The 19,257-nt window shown below is 42.3% G+C and overlaps 1 protein-coding gene across 1 annotated transcript in view; it reads right to left on the bottom strand.

The window, feature by feature from the left end:
• Positions 1 to 4,202, bottom strand: part of ZNF81 (zinc finger protein 81) — a 64,431-nt gene extending 60,229 nt beyond the window's left edge. Inside the window, exon 1 of the mRNA XM_008272556.5 lies at positions 4,051 to 4,202. The gene's annotated coding sequence lies outside the window, so the exon portion shown is untranslated. The remainder of the gene's footprint in view (positions 1 to 4,050) is intronic.
• Positions 4,203 to 19,257: the final 15,055 nt, after the last annotated feature.

Below are 19,257 nucleotides of genomic sequence, written 5' to 3'. Positions count from 1 at the left end.
TCTAGGGAGTCAGATGATGGCTCAAGTACTTGGGTCCTTGCTGCCTGTGTGGGAGATCTAGATTGAGTCCCTGACTCCTGGCTTTGGCCTGGCCCAGACCTAACTTTCTCGGACATTTCAGGAGTGAACCAGTGGATAGAATATCTCTCTTCATCTCTCTCTGCCTTTCAAATAAAAAATGAAAATAGGTGTGGGTGTTGTGGAACTGTGGATTAAGCCACCACTTGGGATGCCTACATTCTATATCAGAGTGTTGGTTTGAGTTCCAGTTCCTCCACTTCCAATTCAGTATCCTGCTAATGTGCACCCTGGGAAGCAGCAGGTGATGGCTCAAGTACTTGGTTCCCAGCCACCCATGTGGGAGACCCAGAGGGCACCGCAGGATCCCCAGCCCCAGCTGTTGTGGGCATTTGAGGAGTGAGCCAGCAGATGGAAGATCTCTGTCACTCTCTTTGTCTCTGTTTCTCTCCATCAATTGCACTGTGTTTCAAATAGATGGAAATAAACATGTTAAAAAATACAATGAACAAAAATATAGATATATTTCAAATTATATATAATATACAAATACATTTATTTCATATATATGTGTGTATATATTTGAATTGAGAGAGGAGAAACATTTTCCAGGTAGGGGGCTGTTTAAATAAGCAAAAAAAAAATCAATGAAATTGAAAATAGAAAAGCAATGGAGAAAAACTGTTAGAAAAGATCAGTAAAATTGATAATCCTCTACCAGGACTGACAAAGATAAAAAGAGAATACAGAAATTACCAACATCAGAAATGAAACAGAGATATAACTGCAGATACTACAGCCATTAAAAGGACAGTAAGAAAATACCACAACGTTATGCACATAAATTCAACAAGCTGAATGAAACAGTCCAACTTCTTCTAAAACACAAATTACCATGACTCATCCACTATTAAATAGATAATATGAAAAGTAATTAAACAGATAATCTGAATGGTTATATTACTACAAAAAGCTTCCAAATGGAAATTTTCAGGCCCAGATGGTTTCACTGAAGACGCTACCAAACATTTAAAGAAAAATTAGCTCTGATTCTACATAATCTCTTCCAGAACACAGAAGAGGAGAAAGCAGTCCTCAACTCATTCTGAGTCCAATTTTACCCTAAAACCCAAACCACACAAACACATTGCAAAAAAAGAAAACTATACATCACTATCTCTCTTGAACTTAGATGCAAAACTTTTCAAAAAAAGTATTGGCTAATCAGTTCCTTCAATATATCCAAAGAATTATATGTCATATCTAAGTGGGGTTTCTTTTAGGAATATAGTAAGACTGGTTCAACATTCAAAACTTAATGCATAGTAACAGGCTAAATGAGAAAAATCCAGAGATCATATAAATTCATACAGTATTGACAAAATTCAACATCCATAATGCTAAAACTCACAGAAAATTAGGAACAGAGGGGAACCTCTCAACCAGATCAGGAACATCTGGGGAGAGAGGGAGAGAGAGCGAGAGCGAGAGCCCACCTCCAACCAACACTGTCATGGTAAGAGGCTGAATACTTTACCCCTAAAATTGGGAACAATGCAAGGACATCCACTCTCACCACTCTCATTCAACATAGTACATATACACAGAGCATCTCATATCTGAAAATCCAAAACCCAAAATTTTCTGAGGCCACAAATAGAAAATCCCACACTTGACTTCATGTGACAGGCCATAGTCAAAATGCAGGTGCACAGGCCGGCGCCGCGGCTCACTAGGCTAATCCTCCGCCTTGCGGCGCCGGCACACCGGGTTCTAGTCCCGGTCGGGGCGCCGGATTCTGTCCCGGTTGCCCCTCTTCCAGGCCAGCCCTCTGCTGTGGCCAGGGGGTGCAGTGGAGGATGGCCCAGGTGCTTGGGCCCTGCACCCCATGGGAGACCAGGAGAAGCACCTGGCTCCTGGCTCCTGCCATCGGATCAGCGCGGTGCGCCGGCCGCAGCGCGCCGGCTGCGGCGGCCATTGGAGGGTGAACCAGCGGCAAAGGAAGACCTTTCTCTCTGTCTCTCTCTCTCACTGTCCACTCTGCCTGTCAAAAAAAAAAAAAAATGCAGGTGCACTAAAAATATTGTGTAAAATTATCTTTAGTCTAACTGTATATGTTGGATATGAAATATAAATGAATTTTATGTTTAGACTTGGGTCCTTCCTCCAACATATCTTATTTTATATATATATATATATGTACATGTACATATATATATATATGTATTCCCAAATCAGAAAAATTCCAAAATCTGGAACACTTCCATTCCCAAGCATTTTGGATACGGGATACTTGATCTGTACTGGAAGTTCTAGCCAGCATAACGAAACAATAAAAAAGTGCACAGAGATTGGAGAGGAAGAAATAAAACTGCCCATTTATTTGTATATGACATGCTTGTTCATGAAAACAGAAACAAAACATCTACCAAAAAAAAAAGATGTTTAAAACAAATAATTGAATTGAGCAAAATTGTAGATAAGAGATCAACACAAAATATTCATCTGTAGGAGCTGGCACTGTAGCATAGAAGGTTAAGCTTCTGCCTGCAGTGTCAGCATCCCATATGGGTGCCGGTTCGAGTTCCAAGTGTTCCATTTCTGATCCAGCTCCCTGTTAATGTGCTTGAGAAAGCAGCAGCGGAGGGTGGCCCAAGTGCTTGGGCTCCTGCACTCGCATGGGAGATGCGGAAGAAGCTCCTGGCTCCTGGCTCCTGGCTCCTGGCTCCTGGCTTTGGTCTAGCTCAGCCCTGGCTGTTGTGGCCATTTGGAGAGTGAACCAGCAGATGGAAGATTGATCTCTCTCTCTGTATTTCTGCCTTTCAAATAAATAAATAAAATCTTTTTAAAAAATACTCAACTATATTCCTGTACAAAAGCAGCAAACATGTGGAAACCAAAATTTAAAAGACAAGGTCATTTACAACCATTCCAAAAAAAATTAAGTACTTAGGTAGGAACTTAACAAAACATGTGGAGAACTTGTATGCTGAAAATTACAAGCTATGAAAGAAATCAAAGATCTTAATAGACATGCATACTGTGTACATAGATTAAAAGACTTGACATAGTTAAGGTGTAAATTCTTCCCAAGATGTTAATACCAGTAGAGGTTTAACACAATTCTTATCAAAATCCAAGCAAGATGTTTTGCAGATAAAAACAAAATTACTCTGAACTGTATATGGAAAAGCAAAGGAAGTGGAAGTGCTAAAACCATTTTGAAATAGAATAAAGTGGGAGGAATCACTTTACCCGATTTTAAGACTTGTACAATTATTGTAATCTAGGTAGTGTGGCACTCCAGGCAGAGGGATAGCACATGGATCAATGGAACAGAATAGACAACTCTGAACCCCCTCACAACTACAGCCAATTTATTTTTTGACTAAGGTGAAAAATATATCAATGGAAGAATAGGCTTTTCAAAAAGCTGCTGGAGCAACTGGGCATCCATATGTGAATAAACACACTTTGATCTAATGTCGCACTTTATACAAAAATTAACTCACAACAGATCACTGACAGTAGTTAAGAGAAATGAACAAATCACCATCACAGTGGAGAATGTCTGTTTTCTCTCTCAGTAATAGAAGGAGAAGACAAAAAGAGGACCAAATTTTTGTATGACAACCAGATAATTAGGTATTATTTTCGAGTTATACACAGGGCATTTCAAAAAATTCACAACGGACTAGGCCATAAGTATCTTCATCTTTCAAGGAATGAGCTTCATTGTAGACATTTTCCTGACACAGAAAGCTACGGATAGAAATCCACTAAAAAGGTAAACTTTTGGAAACTGAAAACGCACTTCTAAATAACTGCTGGGTAAATGACAAATTTCTTTAAAAAAAGAAACCACCCTTAAAACGTAATGCATCAAACCCAGTGGGTCTTAGAGTGAACTTTAAGACCTTAACATTGAAATGAGAAAAAAAAAAAAAAGCCAGCAAAATAATGAGAGAATCATCCAACTCAAGTTAGACGAACGATTCCATCACTGACCACACAGAATCCCCCAGCACTCACCCTCCCAGGCCGCCCGTCATTGAGCCTTGAATCCTCTTGACAACTATTAAACCGAGGCTGAGAACCGCAGCCGCTTCCGGTCACCACCTCTAGCACCACCCCTTCTCGGGTTGGGGGCTTATCACCGGGCGGGGGAGATGAGGGAAGGGGGGGAGGTGGGGGGAGGACCCACGCATGCGCAATACCACTTACGAAGCCTCTGCTAGCCAAGAGTCAACATGGAGGTGTTACGGTATCTATGCTTTTGGTTCAGGGTGCTCATTGTCCCTCGGCAGCATTGTCAGGCGGGGAACATGGCTGCGCCCAGTTCCCGATTCCCTATGGGATACGCCATGTTGGAGGAGTGTCCATTCCGTACCGGGGATGAGGACTCCTCTAAACTCTGGGAGTAGAGGGGTGGAGCTGTCCCGCTGGCGGTAGAGAGTGGGGAGGGGCGGGGGCATTTCTCCGGACCGGCTTGCTGGAGGATGGGGATCTGTTTTGTGTAATTTGGTTCAGAGAAGCTCCATAGCCTTTTGGAAAGACGCAGGGGCGCCTGCGGCTATTTCCTGGCAGATACCATGGGGTGAGAAGGGGGGAGTCAGGCTGTTTCCTGGAGCATACTATGAAAGAAGAAGGGGGGGGGGAATCAGGGCTGTGTGAGCCCTTGTGAGATACACTGCGGGGGAGGGGCCGCCGCTGTGGCGTAGTAGGTAAAGCCATAGCCTAAAGTGCCGGCATCCTTTACAGCCAGTTCGAGTCCCGGCTGCTCCACTTCCGATCTGGCTCTCTGCGAAAGTCTTTCTGAAGCTTCCAGTGGGAAAAGGACCTAGGTACTGCGAAAACTTCCTGGAAAGTGGAATTTAAAAGTAAATTTACTGAGGTGCAAAATAGACTCACTAAACACAGGAAAAGGTAGTTTTCTTACAGGATTTTGAGGAATGGGGGAATTTCAGAGAATTCAATGATGTAGTGTTTTGGTGAGCTCAAAACAAAGCAGGGATTTGCCAGAGGGTCAATCTCGGGTCTGCACCAGAAGCGAACCCACAGTTGGCCAAGGGATCATGTCGAACACTGTGTCCAGATATCCTCTATCCGAAGCTCTGAACCGGGCTTGCTTTCCTGTATCTAAGTGACTTAGAATCTCCCGTAAGAGTCAAGTGTTTCATTCTTAGGTGTATAATGTTAAACAGCAAAGTGTCTGGTAGTCTATGATTAAAGAGAAAAAACTTTTTCGTTGACTAGTGTAACGCCATAAAGAACCCCTTCTCTGAGCAGTGCTCACTCAGTGTCCTGGTACTTTATGGCATTAGAACATAGCATATCCTTAGGAGAAGTAATGTTTCCTGTTAGCTTTGTGTCTGGCTTTATCGGTACCTGTTCTTCCAGCCTGTTGAATAACAGGGCAGATGGTGTGTAGTCTGATTTCTTTTTTACTTTGAGAAGGAGTGGACTCTCTGATTATCCCGGATTCTCTTTCTGCCCCTGCATCCCTAGTGTGGGTGTTTGTAGAATAAATAAAAGAAAGCAGAAATGGAATCAGTGGAAGCACATTTGTCACAAATATACTTCTCTTTGAGTGCCAAGAATCATCCCTAATGTTGTTGGGTGGAAGAATAGTATTATGGGCATGTTTTTGTTTTTTTAAAAAAAGTCTGTTAGACCAATTTACAGGAGAAGGAAATAGAGCCAATAAACATATAAAGAGATGCTCAAAGACATTAGTGATCAGAAAAAAATACAAGTCAAGATATAATGCGATGCTGTTTGAATAAGTGCGGAAACCTGACAATACCAAGAGTTGGATGTTATGTGACCGACCCACAGGATCTTCTTGTTCTGCTGAAGAAATATAAGTCAATGAAACCACTTGAGAAAATAATTTCGCATTCACTCTTTTTAAAAATATTTTTATGTGTGTATGTATTTATTTATCAGAACTATAGCGAGGGAGGGGGAGAGATCTTCCACCCACTGGTTCACTCTGCAATAGCAGGGCCTGGGCCAGACCAGAGCCAGGAGTCAGAGCCAGGAGCCAGGAGCCAGGAGCCAGGAGCCGGGAGCCAGGAGCCAGGTCTCCCACATGGCCGGCAGGGGCCACCTTCTGCTGCTTTCCCAGCCACATTAGCAGGGAGCTGGATTAGAAGTGGAGCAGCACAGACCCCTACTGCCTTCTGTGAATGAGTTTTCCAAGGCTGTCTATTTACTTTCATTGTTCTTTTCCTGTTTTCAAGTTTTACTCTTTTTTCAAGGATTATTTATTTGAAATTCAGAGTTACACACACACACACACATACACACACACACACACAGAGAGAGAGAGAGATCTTCCATCCTCTGGTTTACTTCCTAGATGGTTGTAATGGCTGGGGTTGGGCCAGGCCAAAGCCAGGAGCCAGGATGCCCAAGCACTTGGGCCATCCTCCACTGCTTTCCCAGGCTGGGACTTGAACTGGTGCCCATACAGGATACCAGCACTGCAGGTGGCAGCTTTACGCACTGCACCACAGCACTGGCCCCTTGGCATTCCCTCTTAACAGTGATGTTGCATACCTCGCAATCCTGCACATCTATTCTTAGGAATGTATTCAATAAAAACACTTGGTATCCTATTCACAACACCACATTTTGGATCAAAAACGGATGCTCATTGACAGAAGTCAAAATAAATGACTGGGCCAGGCATTTGGTCTAGCAGTTAAGCCAGCAGTGAGGGTGCCTGTGTCTCTCACCTGAGAGCCCGGATTCCATATGTGGCTCAGGCTCCTGAGTCGAATTTCATGTAAATGCAGACCTTGGGAGGCAGTGGTGACAGCTCAGGCAGTTGGGCTCCTACCACCCCTGGGGAATACCTGCATTAAGCTTCCAGCTTCTGGCTTTGTCCTTCTCCTTTTTGTCAGAATTTGGGGAGTAAATCAAAGGACAGGATCTCTCTCTCTCTCTCTCTCTGTATGTGTTCTTGCTCTCTCAAATATATATATAAGACAATAATGTTTAAAAGCATAAGTTTAAAAAAGGGAACGAACTAGATCACTGCCCAACAATGTGGAAAAATAGGAATGGGAAAACTGTAATCCCAAAAGATTATATAAACTATAACACACTTTCATAAAATTGAAAGCTACTAACATATAAAACATGAACTATTGAGGATTTTTGTGTAGTTGCAATAAAATGATATAAAAAGGAAATTAAAAATTGATGCACTTTGGATTCAGGATGATGTTTGCCTCAGTTGAAGGGAGGCAGGGCAATGAATTGAAGGAACTACATGGATAGTTGGAAGTTATTTTCAAGGTTACCTTTTCTTTCGGATGGAAAGCGTGTACGTGCTAATTGTATTATTAAAAGTAAATATTTTAAAAGATTTTTAAAGAATTAACATGTGAACTAAATCTCTAAATAAAAAAGAGGGTATGGAGACAAGTACTATCCCTTCTGTAAATTGGGACAAGAAAATTTTTAACCCCAGCCCGAGATGCCACCTAGTGGTGGGATGAGCAAGGAGGCAGGAGCCCCACGCCCTTAATACCTAACCGATGCCACTGGCAAACATACTCTGGCTGATTCCATTACTCACAAATTTGCTCAAATGTCTTTTTTCCCCCAAAGGTCTTTCTTCTCTGAGTTACCGCATCTTCACCATGTTTGTGTTTTCTCCGTAACCTTTCTTTCTTTCTTTTTTTTTTTTTATTATTTGACAGGTAAAGTTACAGAGACAGAGAGAAAGGTCTTCCTTCCGTTGGTTCACCCCCTAAATGGCCGCTACAGTCGGCACTGCGCCGATCCGAAGCCAGGAGCCAGGTGCTTCCTCCTGGTCTCCCATGTGGGTGCAGGGGCCCAAGGACTTGGGCCATCCTCCACTGCACTCCCGGGCCACAGCAGAGAGCTGGACTGGAAGAGGGGCAATACGGACTAGAACCCAGCGCCCATATGGGATGCCGGCGCCGCAGGCGGAGGATTAACCAAGTGAGCCATGGCGCCAGCCCTTCTTTTTTTTTTTAATCAGAAATTCTCTGACGGCTCATTTACCTGTTCATGATATTAATACGGTGCTTTCTGATTCTCACATATATGAAGTAATCAGCTATTTTAATTTTAGTAGTTTTACTGCACAATGTAAAGGGCACCAACACACACACATGCGCACATGTCATTTTCTTACAATATTATTTATTCCCTCCAAAAGACTGTGTAGCATCCCTGGATGATACAACTGATAAAATTAATTTAGTATAAGTAATACAGGGAATACTAAAGAGATAAAGAATTTATAAGTATTTAAGACCCCACGTGTTTATTTATTACTTACTGATTGCTAGGCATTGTTTTGTATACTTAATTTTTGGTGGAAACAAAGCAGCCCCCAAATCGCTAACTTCATGGAGCTGACATCCTAGTGAGAAATAGAGGCAATCGCATTTTTAAGGTGAAAATTATATTATTTGTTAAATGGTGATAATGGCTACAGAGAGGATGTGGATAGCGTAGCATGGGGTTGGAAATACTGGGGAAACTTCTGCTTCAAATAGGAAGGTCATATCATTGACTTCCAAAGAAGGCTAGTCAAGAATCTTCATGCACATGTACATATGTACATATGCAGTTGAAAATGAGGATGAATGCAAAGTCAGGGTATTTTATCCGCAGCTAAGATTATGACGAGCACCTGTGTTCCGGAAGTAGCTGCAAGAAGTAATGTACGTGAATGTGAGGGCGATCTGGCTGCGACATCTGTCACCCCACTGATCGCCAGGGTTGATTCAGCTGATTTGGCTGGCTAGGCGGGTGTCTCCTTCCTCCCTCACCTCCCCATGTACATCCCTCCAGAAGCTGCACACTCGGTTGGAGAGGTGACGTTCCCTGCTAAGAGGAAGACCGGTCTTCGGTCAAGGGTGTAAGAGTAGCTGTGTTCGCCTGCTAGAACCTCCAAACAAGCTCTCAAGAAATAATGTACAGCCGCAGTCTTCGGATTAGTTTTGTCTTGTATGCCTTTCTTTAGCTCCCCAGATACCTAAACGCCACCTCCACGTGTGATCCTTGTCTTCTTCGCCCGGCCTTTTGGCAAGAGAGCAGTCTGCCTGCCTCCTCTCCCCCCATCCTTGTACTCTGGACCGCATGCCAGGCTGCCTCTTCAAAGACCTCCCTTTCTTGTTTCTCCTTCCCTGATATTCTGCGCACCTCCGTGTTGCCTTCTCCCATGGTTTTAGATGCAGTCCTCATGAATCTGCCACCACTGAAAAAAATCATCGTGTTCTACCCTTTCATTTCGTTTCGGAACTGTCGTCAACAACCTGCCTCCCATGGTTACCTGCCTGTTGACTGTGCCATCAGACTCTGTCCTCTTGCTCATTAGCCTGTGCCTCAGTCCCACTGTTCTCTTTCTGCTGTTCATGGTTGCAATGAGCTACTTTTAGCATTTAATTTTATTTGTTGTCTGTGTGGGGTTCCCTTCTCTGAATTGCTTCTTCCTATTGTTATACCCATCTGGAATCACAAATCTTTGGGTCATTTTCTTGCTGATTTGTACCTTGTTTTCTTATTATTTTTTTAAAAGATGTATTGATTTATTTGAAAGAGAGAGAGAGAGAGAAAGGAGAGGAGAGGAGAGGAGAGGAGAGGAGAGGAGAGGAGAGGAGAGGAGAGGAGAGGAGAGGAGAGGAGAGACAGAGAGATCTTCCATCTGCTGGTTCACTTCATGAATGGTCACAATAGCCATCCAGGGAGCTGGATTAGAAGTGGAGCAGCTGGGACTCCAAGCAGCATCTATATGGTTTCTTATCTTTACAGACTTTTCTTCCCTCCATTTCCTTTAACTTTGGAATCTTAAGTAGGACTCTTACTTTCTTCTGCTCTTTCCTCTATATAATATCCTCCTTGAAGGAGACTTATATTTTATTCCCCTATTCTATTGACTCATATACTTGTTGTTATAACTGTGCTATTGTACCACATTTACCACTTTTTTTTTTTAATTTGACAGGCAGAGTGAATGGCAGGCAGACAGAGAGAAAGAGATCTTCCATATACTGATTTACTTCCCAAATATCCTTAACAGCTGTGGCTGGACCAGGTCAAAGCCCAGAGCCCAGAACTCCATCTAAGGTCTTCCATGTGGTTGGGAGGAAATCAAGTCCTTGGGCTATCATCTGCTGCCTCCCGGGAGCATTAGCACTACACTGGATCTGAAGCGGAGCAGCCAGGACTTAAACTGGTGCTCTGATATCAGATGCACGTGTCCCAGGCTGTAGCTTAATCTGTGGCACTACAATGCCTGCCCTGGCTTTTGAGAATTTAGAGCTTTGCTGATCCAGATCCAAGTTTTACCTTTTCCATAAAATTTGAGCCTTAATTTTTCCAGCATCTAATATTCTTTCCTCATCTCTCATCCCACAGAGAACTCGGAACAAATCATTTCCCCCTTTTATTCTAGTTTGAAACTAAAATTTTTGAGAAGAGACTGGCATTTTGGCACAGTGGGTTGACACTACCAGCATCCCATATGAGCACTGGTTCGAGTCCCAGCTGCTCCACTTCTCATCCAGCTCTCTGTTAATGTGCCTGGGAAAGCAGTGGACGATGGCCCAAGCGCTTGGGCCCCTGTACCCATGTGAGAGACCCAGATGGAATTCCAGGCTCCTGGCTTCAGGTTGGCCCAGCCCCAGCTGTTGCAGCCATTTGGGGGAGTGAACCAGTAGATCGAAGATCTTTCATTCTCCTCTTCTCCCTTTCTCTCTCTCTCTCTCTCTCTTTTGCTCTGCCTTTCAAATAAATAAATGAATCGTGAAAAAGTTTCGTGAGATACTACAGCCACAGGGTTTGATATTCAAAACCTTATGACAGTGTATAATGAAAAATCTCTCTCTCATCTGTGGCCCCCATTTTCCTCCCCAGGGACTATGATGTTGATAGCTGCTTAGGTCTCCCAGAAATATTGATACACAAATGTATTCACATTGTATGATACATGGCGATTTCCTTCGCACATCTTCTTAGCAATCCTTAAGTCTAAGGGCAATGGCAATATTTTATTCTTTATTTTTCTAATGGAGGGAGAAACTAGTTCAAATATTGAAATTATTCATTTTGCAGAAATAGGAAAACTAAGGTGTTTTGTTTCAGTAGGATTTTTTAAAGCGTGTTGAAAAAAATTCAAAGGGACAGATTGTTGGTGGGCAGAGAAAACATGGTTTGAAAACAAAATAATTCAGCCCTTGTTCATTAATCATTCCAGTAATATGGACAACCAATATTGAAAAAGCATTAAAATGGATAGAATAGCTTGTGTCTGCTTTTAAAATTTGGAGAAAGAAAATAATGTCTCACTAGATGTGAGGAAAGATTGTAAAGTTTGTTTGCAGAGCTTAGGACTTTTAACTGATCCACGAATCACATATACATAGGGAATTGGCAAAAAGGAGCAGAAAAAGGTAAGCTTGATAGAGGAATATATGAACGATGAGTGGATTGGAGAATAAGCTGGATGTTTTGACTCCATGTGGCTTGTAACTAAATATGTGGAGTCTAGGAAAAGGTTTGGGGATATATATATACACACACACACACACACACACACACAGAGTTTGAAAAAGTTCCCAGTCCATGTCTGTGAAGTGGCAGGCATGTTTAAAAATATACAGAATATATTAAAGGAGTTTTATTGATATAAAAGTACAGCACAAGAGTGAAAGAATAATGAGGTTTTGGGGACAAGACAAGGTTCTGAATGCCAATATTTCAGTCCAAGAGAGGAAAACAAAGTGGATTCCATGACCAGATCATGCTCAGTATCTTTGTTCTTTTCTTAAAAAAAAAAAAAAAAAACCTGTATATTTGAAATTCATGAAACTTGAATAACTTAAATAAAATTAAAAACAAAGAAACAAAAGCCATTTATTTATTTATTTGAAAGGCAAAGTTACAGGGAGAGAGGGAGAGAGAGAGATTATCTTTCATCTACTGGTTCACTCCCCAAATGGCTGCAATGGCCAGAGCTGGGCTTGGCTGAAGCCAGGTGACTGGAACTCCATCTACATGGGTAGCAGGGGCCCAAGCACTTGGGCCATCCTCTGCTGCTTTCCCAGGTGCATTAGCAGGGAGCTGGATCAGAAGTGGAGCAGCCAGGTCTCAAACCTGTGCTCCCATAGGGGATGGTAGTTGCAGGTGGTGGCTTAACCGGTTGTGCCACAATGCTGGCCCCATGCTGTGACTTTCTTCAAAGCATTACCCTTCACTGACCATAGCAACATGTCTGGGGAGGACTGTGATGTGTACCACCATCCGGGGGAGTTAGCTAATGATTGACTTGTACAGGAGTACAGGAAACATGTTTCTCCTTCAAGATAGTACAACTTCATGGTACAATCCACAATCAAGGAGCCCCTCCCCTCCCTCCACTCCTTTGCTCTGGATCTGGCCCAGGCTTGAGTGTACATGAAACCACAGCCTTGCAATAACTTTTTATGCTTCCGTGTTCTTCTTCCCTTACAAGTTCAGCCTAAAGAACACACCCGCAATAGATCACAAGTATCCAGATACCTTTCCTAGTCTCTGTGTATGCAGGGAACGAAAGCTAAAATAGTATCATAGGTTTATAGAGCCCAAACTAAAAAGAAGCTGTTCGAATTTGATGCTTTAGGAAAAGACTTCCCATAAAAAGCAACATAATATAAACTGATATCAATCTGTTATTGAAAAAGAATATGGAAATTTATGTAAATCCTTTTTCCATTTTCTGTGAAATGTTGAGTGTTTTATAGTATCAACAAACCATATTCTAGGATAGCTAAGTAGTATATAAGATTTAGACATATCCTAATTTAAGAAAATATGTTCCAAAAAATATTGCATAACAGGAGGCGTAGTATGTGCTTCAGATCTTTTTTAATTTGACATAATTGTGCCTATTAAATATGCTCCTTATTGTGAATTTCTAGAAAAAGATTCCACAATAAAACCATGATTTTGATTTCATTATGCATATAGAGATCTATTTTTGTGTGCATGCATAAATACAATCCTATCAAACCAGCATTTATATTATAGTGCTTTTTCTTTTACTGTAGGCATACGCGAAAATACATAGACACAATGCTGACATTCTCACTAGATTTTATTATGAAGCACTTTTTTGTCGCTCCCCCATTCGCGGAGGAACGACACAGGACCCTGCGCTGTTCTTTTGTCTGCTCGGCCCTTCCCGGGTTGGCTGGCAACCCCTCCACCTCCGTGGAAGGGCGGTTCCCCCTGCCACTTTCCCCACTTCCACGGGGGAGCGGCACACCACCGGCCGGCTCTCTCGGGGGCTGCTCAGATGTTATCCGGATGTTCCCCTTAGATGTTCCTGGTGCATGTTGTCTCTCTCCTCCTTTATAGTCCTCTTCCGCCAATCCCAACTCTGCTACCCACACGCTGAGCACGCTGCTCTCCTCCAATCAGGAGCAGCTCCTGCAGGTTATTGGTTGAACTGGAGGCAGCTGTGTAGAAGTTGTTTACTCCTCTCCCAGCGCCATATTGTGGGAGAGCAGATGCGTAGAATAAGTCTTAATTCCAGTAACTTAGTCTAGTCCGAGTTGCTCCCCACACTTTTTCTCTTTTATTCTCTCAATTTCTTCTTCCCTTCATTCTACCTATAACTATATCTGCAATCCTCCTTGCAGATAAGCAGCTGTAACCATCAAGTAGGAAAACACTTCACTCTTATTTCCGTGTTATATATTTCATACATAGATATCTCCGGTATTATGCACTTACATTCTTTTTTATTTTACAAAAATGAGATCATATCAGCAACAGTTCTCTGCATCTTGACCTTTTCACTGAATAACATTTTTAGATTATTGCATAAAAATTCATATGGTGGAATTCCCTACAATTATTCTTCTGTGTTTAAGTCAAAAACTTCTCTGGATCTGGAAACTGCCTGAGGTTTGTCTCATCTAGTCTGAGTTCCGCTAGGTGGCGCTGTGGCTGGGCCAACTCTGCTACTGATGCCTCACTGAAGCTAAGGCTGGAAAGCCACAATTACCTGGTGTCTTATAGTAGTGCAAAGGGGCAAGAACACCAGCGAAAACAGACAAGGCTTCTTAAGGTCTAGTCTCAATGGGCCGGCGCCGCGGCTCACTAGGCTAATCCTCCGCCTAGCGGCGCCGGCACACTGGGTTCTAGTCCCGGTTGGGGCGCCGGATTCTGTCCCGGTTGCCCCTCTTCCAGGCCAGCTCTCTGCTATGGCCAGGGAGTGCAGTGGAGGATGGCCCAAGTGCTTGGGCCCTGCACCCCATGGGAGACCAGGAAAAGCACCTGGCTCCTGGCTCCTGCCATCGGATCAGCGCGGTGCGCCGGCCGCAGCGGCCATTGGAGGGTGAACCAACGGCAAAGGAAGACCTTTCTCTCTGTCTCTCTCTCTCACTGTCCACTCTGTCTGTCTGTCAAAAAAAAAAAAAAAAAAAGGTCTAGTCTCAGAAATGGCATGCTACTTCTACCCATATGCTATTAATCAAAGCAAATCACACGGTAAGCATGAAGTCAAGGGGGCAAGGGTCTGGAAGCAGGGAATGGCAAAAAATTGGAAACAATCCTTGAACCTCCCACAACCCATGGGATGGTCACACACCTCTTTCCCTGACTTTTTTCTGCAATAAAAAATTATAGCATAGAAGTTAAGAGAATCAACTCGGATACCAGATTGCCTAAATTTCTTAAGGGAAAATAAGCTAGAAAACCCTAAAAAAGAAAAACAATGATGGGGATTAATTCCACTAGGTATTGAAACATACTACAAAACCCCTGTTAGAACCATGTGATGTTTAACTATACACATGAATATACAAATCAGTGAAACAGAGCAAAAAATCCAGAAATAGATAGAAATCCCCAAATCTCAAAGAGAATTCTGTATATGATTGAAATGGCATCTTCAAATCATGAGGAACAATGATGAACTTTGAAATAGTATATTTGTTTTCCAGGATTGAAGTAACTAGTTGCTACAATCTGGGTAGTTTATTCTCTAATGATCCTGAAAACTAGAAGTCCCAAATCAAAGCATCAGCAGGACTAGTTCCTTCTGGGGGCTTGAAGGACTGGCTACACTATTCCTGTTTCCTAGGTTCAGGTGGTTCTGGGAGTTCTAAGTGTTCCTTGATTTATAGATGAATCACTCCAATCTCTGTCTCTTCATGTCACCTTCTCTGCAACTTTCTCATCTTCTGATAGAAGGGTGCTTGTCATTGGGTTTAGGACCTACCCAGTTAAACACAAGGTGGTCCCATCTCTAGATCCTTAACTTAATTACATATACAAAGATCCTTTTTCCAAATAAGGCCACATACATAGATTGTGGAAATATATTTTTTGGTAGATACTATTTAACCCATTAGAAACAGATTAAATTGGATCCAAACCTTACACTACATACATGAACAAAATCCAGATGGATCAGATAAATGTAAAAATGAAACCACTCATTCTCTATCACTATGCCTCTAAATTAAATACATTTTTATTTTTTAAAGATTTATTTATTTATTTGAAAGACAGTTACAGAGAGATAGAGGCAGAGAAAGGAGGGAGAGAAAGAAAGATTGATCCTCCATCTGCTGGTTCACTCCCCAGATGGCTGCAACATCTGGAGCTGCGCTGGTCTGAAGCCAGGAGCCAGGAGCTTCTTCCGGGTGTCCCACGGGGGTGCAGGGGCCCAAGGACTTGGGCCATCTTCTACTGATTTCCCAGGCCACAGCAGAGAGCTGGACTGAAAGTGGAGTAGCCAGGTATCAAACTGGGCACCCATATGGGATCGCCAGTGTCGCAGGCAGTGGCTTAGCCTGCCATGCCACAACACCGACCTCTAACAATGTTCTTGAATCCGTTAGAAAGCTGAAATGGTGGGGCACACCACTACTGTAAACCTGGAGACAGGCACCTTCGGAGGAAAACAGGACCCGAGAATTTGTTACGTGGCGCAGATGCCAACTGAATGCCATATTAAGCTAGTAAGAAGTTTACACTGGAACTTTCGATGAATTCCTAAATCACATGCAGATTAGTTTGAGTGTGTGACGTTCCTGAGGACTGCAGACGTCGCTGGTTGCACCCTTTTGCAGGCTTTTCCTCCAGGAACCCGACAAGGTTCTTCCAGTGGCAGAGTCTAAAGAAAGTTCCCCCTTTCCATGGTGTTCACCAGGGGGAGGGAAGAGAATAAACCACGGTAAAATCCATCCAAATACTTTCATTTCTTATAAAACAGGAGGCTTAATCTGCTGGGGAAAATGAATCTAAATCTACACCCCGAGGGCACTGGTGACATTTTAGTACCCCTGGGGAAAGGAGCAGGGTAAAAGTCAATTTCTAACCCGCGTTTACCCTCTCCACACACACACACACACACACACACACACACACACACACACATACATACAGGTCCATAGCACCTGCCAAAGATTCCTCCATTAAAACATCAGAGATGACTCTCACAAACAACCCCCCACCACCACCCTAACAAGCAAAAGTAATTGGGGCACAGCTGGGAGACTTTCGAGTGACAGATTGTCTCTAGGTAGCAACACTAAGGGAAGATTCGAAGACAAGCAGCGAGAGAAAAACAAGGGATGCCAGAAGAATTGGAAATTTTTGGTGCCCATAGCAACAACAAACTAAACACAGCCCAACTCCTGATTTTTTACAAACGTTTTGGTTAACCCATAATTGTACATAATCATTAGGTACCATTTGCTATTTCACTGCATGTGTAAAACGAGTAATAGTCAAATCAGGGTAATTAGAATATCCATCTCCTTATTTCTTGATGTTGGTAGACTGCAAACTCCTCTATTCCCATTCTTCTAAAATATGAATGTATTTTCAAAAGCCATAGAAAATGCATAGTAACATAAAACTACAGATTTCAAATTTTTTGCACCAAAATAAACTTATCATTTAATTTCATGTTCTATAAACTTTTTGAAGTACTCTTGTATGTGCCAGGTCATTGTAAACTCTAGGAACTCTTACTGTGTTCTAGAACACAAGAGTTGATTCCTCCTAATTGTATTTTGATCCCTATTCTCCAACTTCTGGCTATCCCACCTCACCCCTAGCCTTGAAAAATCACTCTTCTCTTCTACTTTGAGATCAACGTTGAAAAACTTCCACATAGGGGCTGGCATTGTGAAGTAAAGGGTGAAGCCGCCGCCTGCAATCCCAGCATCCCCTATGGGTGCTGGTTCAAGTCTGATCCAGCTCCCTGCTAATGCACCTGCCAAAGAGTGAAAGATGTCCCAAGTCCTTGGGCCCCTGCACCCACGTGGGAGACCTGGAAGAAGCTCCTGGCTCCTGGCTTCAGCCTGGCCCAGCCCTGGCTGTTGGAGCCATTTGGAAAGTGAACCAGTGGGTGGAAGATTTTTTTTTCTCTCTCTCTCTCTCTCCCTCTCTCTGTGTAACTCTACCTTTCAAATACATATATCTAAAATAAAACTTCCACATATAAGAGAGAAAATTGTTTTTGCCTTTTTGTGCCTGGCTGATTTCCCTTAACATAAAGTTCCTTGCTTTTTAAATCTCAAGACACACACACACACACACACACACACACACACACACACGGTTCCCCAGTTTCATCCATTTTGCCACAAATGATGGCATTTAATTATTTATGGCCAAATAATATTCCATTGTGTATGTATAAAAAATATGCTTTAGTCATTCATCCACAGATGAACACCTGGGTTGATTTAATATATTAGCCACTATGAATAGTGTAGCTATAAGCAAGAAAGTGAAAGTATTTTTTTGCTATGCTAATTTCATTTTCCTTGCATATATACCTAGAAGTAGGATGGCTGGGTTATATTTCTAATTTTTTGAGGAACCTTCATAGTGTTCTCCATAATGGCTGTACTACTTCACATTCCCACCAATAGTGTACAAGAATTCTCTTTTCTGCACAGCCTCACCAGAATTTTTGTCTTTTGATACCAGCCATTGTGACTGGGGTAAGATGATGTCTCATTTTGGTTTTGATTTGCATTTCCCTGATGGCTAGTGATATTGAGCCTTTTTTCATATACTTGTACTTATTGGCCCTTTGTTATTTCTTCTTTTGAGAAATGTCTAGTCAGATTATTTATCCATTTATTTTAATATAATTTATTTATTTGAAAGGCAGAGTGACAAAGAAAGAGAGAGATCTTCCATCTGCTGGTTCATTTCCCACATGCCCACAACAGCCAGAGCTGGACCAGGCTGAATTCAGGGGCCTAGAACTCCATCCAGGTCTCCTACATGGGTGGCAGAGTCCCAAGTACTTGGGTCATCATTTGCTACTTTCCAAGATGCATTAACCTGCAGCTGGATTGGAAGCAGAGCAGCAGGGACTGGAACCAGCACTCCAATATGGGGTGCCAGTGTCACAAGCAGCAGCTTAACCCATTGCACCACAATGCTGGCACTACCCATTATTTGATTATATTTGTTATTGTTGGGTTTATCCATTCTGGTTATTAGTTCCTTGTCAGATTAAGAGTCTGAACCTATTTTTATCCATTCTGTGGGCTGTCTCTTAGTATGATATATTCCTATTTGTTTAGTTTTGCTTTTGTTAACTTTGCTTTTAGAGTCTTATTCCCCAAAAAAGTAGTGCCTATACCGATGTCCTGAAGTGTTTCCCGTATATTTTCTTCTAACAGTTTTGTAGTTTCAGAACTTACATTTGGATCTTTGATCCATTGTGAGTTGATTTTTTATAGGTGGTGAGAAATAAGGATGTAGCTTCATTCTTCTGCATATGGATATCCAGTTTTCCCAGCACCAATGCAGGTTTTTGGCACGTTTGTTGAGAATTAGTTGGCTGTAAGTGTGGGGATTTATTTCTGGGATTGCAATGCTGTCCCACTGGTTTATGTGTCAGTTTTTATGCCAGTACCACCCTGTCTTAGTTACTATAGCTATCTGGTATGTCTTAAGAGCAGGTATCACGGTGCCTCCAGCTGTGTTCTTTTTGTTCAAGATTGCTTCGCTATTTGGGATCTTTTTTACCTTCATACCAATTTTAGGATTGCTTTTTATAGTTATGTGAAGAATGTCTTTAATATTTTGGTGGGGAAGTGCATTGAATCTATAAATCACTTTGGATAGTACAGCTATCTGTGAACATGTGAAGTCTTTCCATTTTTTAAACATTTATTTATTTGAAATGCAGAGTGACAGAGAGAGAGAGAGAGAGAGAGAGAGAGA

Source organism: Oryctolagus cuniculus, chromosome X (genome assembly GCF_051225735.1).
Source record: "Oryctolagus cuniculus isolate XC-2025 breed Fujian yellow rabbit chromosome X, ASM5122573v1, whole genome shotgun sequence".
NCBI classification, from domain to species: domain Eukaryota; kingdom Metazoa; phylum Chordata; class Mammalia; order Lagomorpha; family Leporidae; genus Oryctolagus; species Oryctolagus cuniculus.
This window is presented reverse-complemented; position numbering and strand designations above follow the sequence as displayed.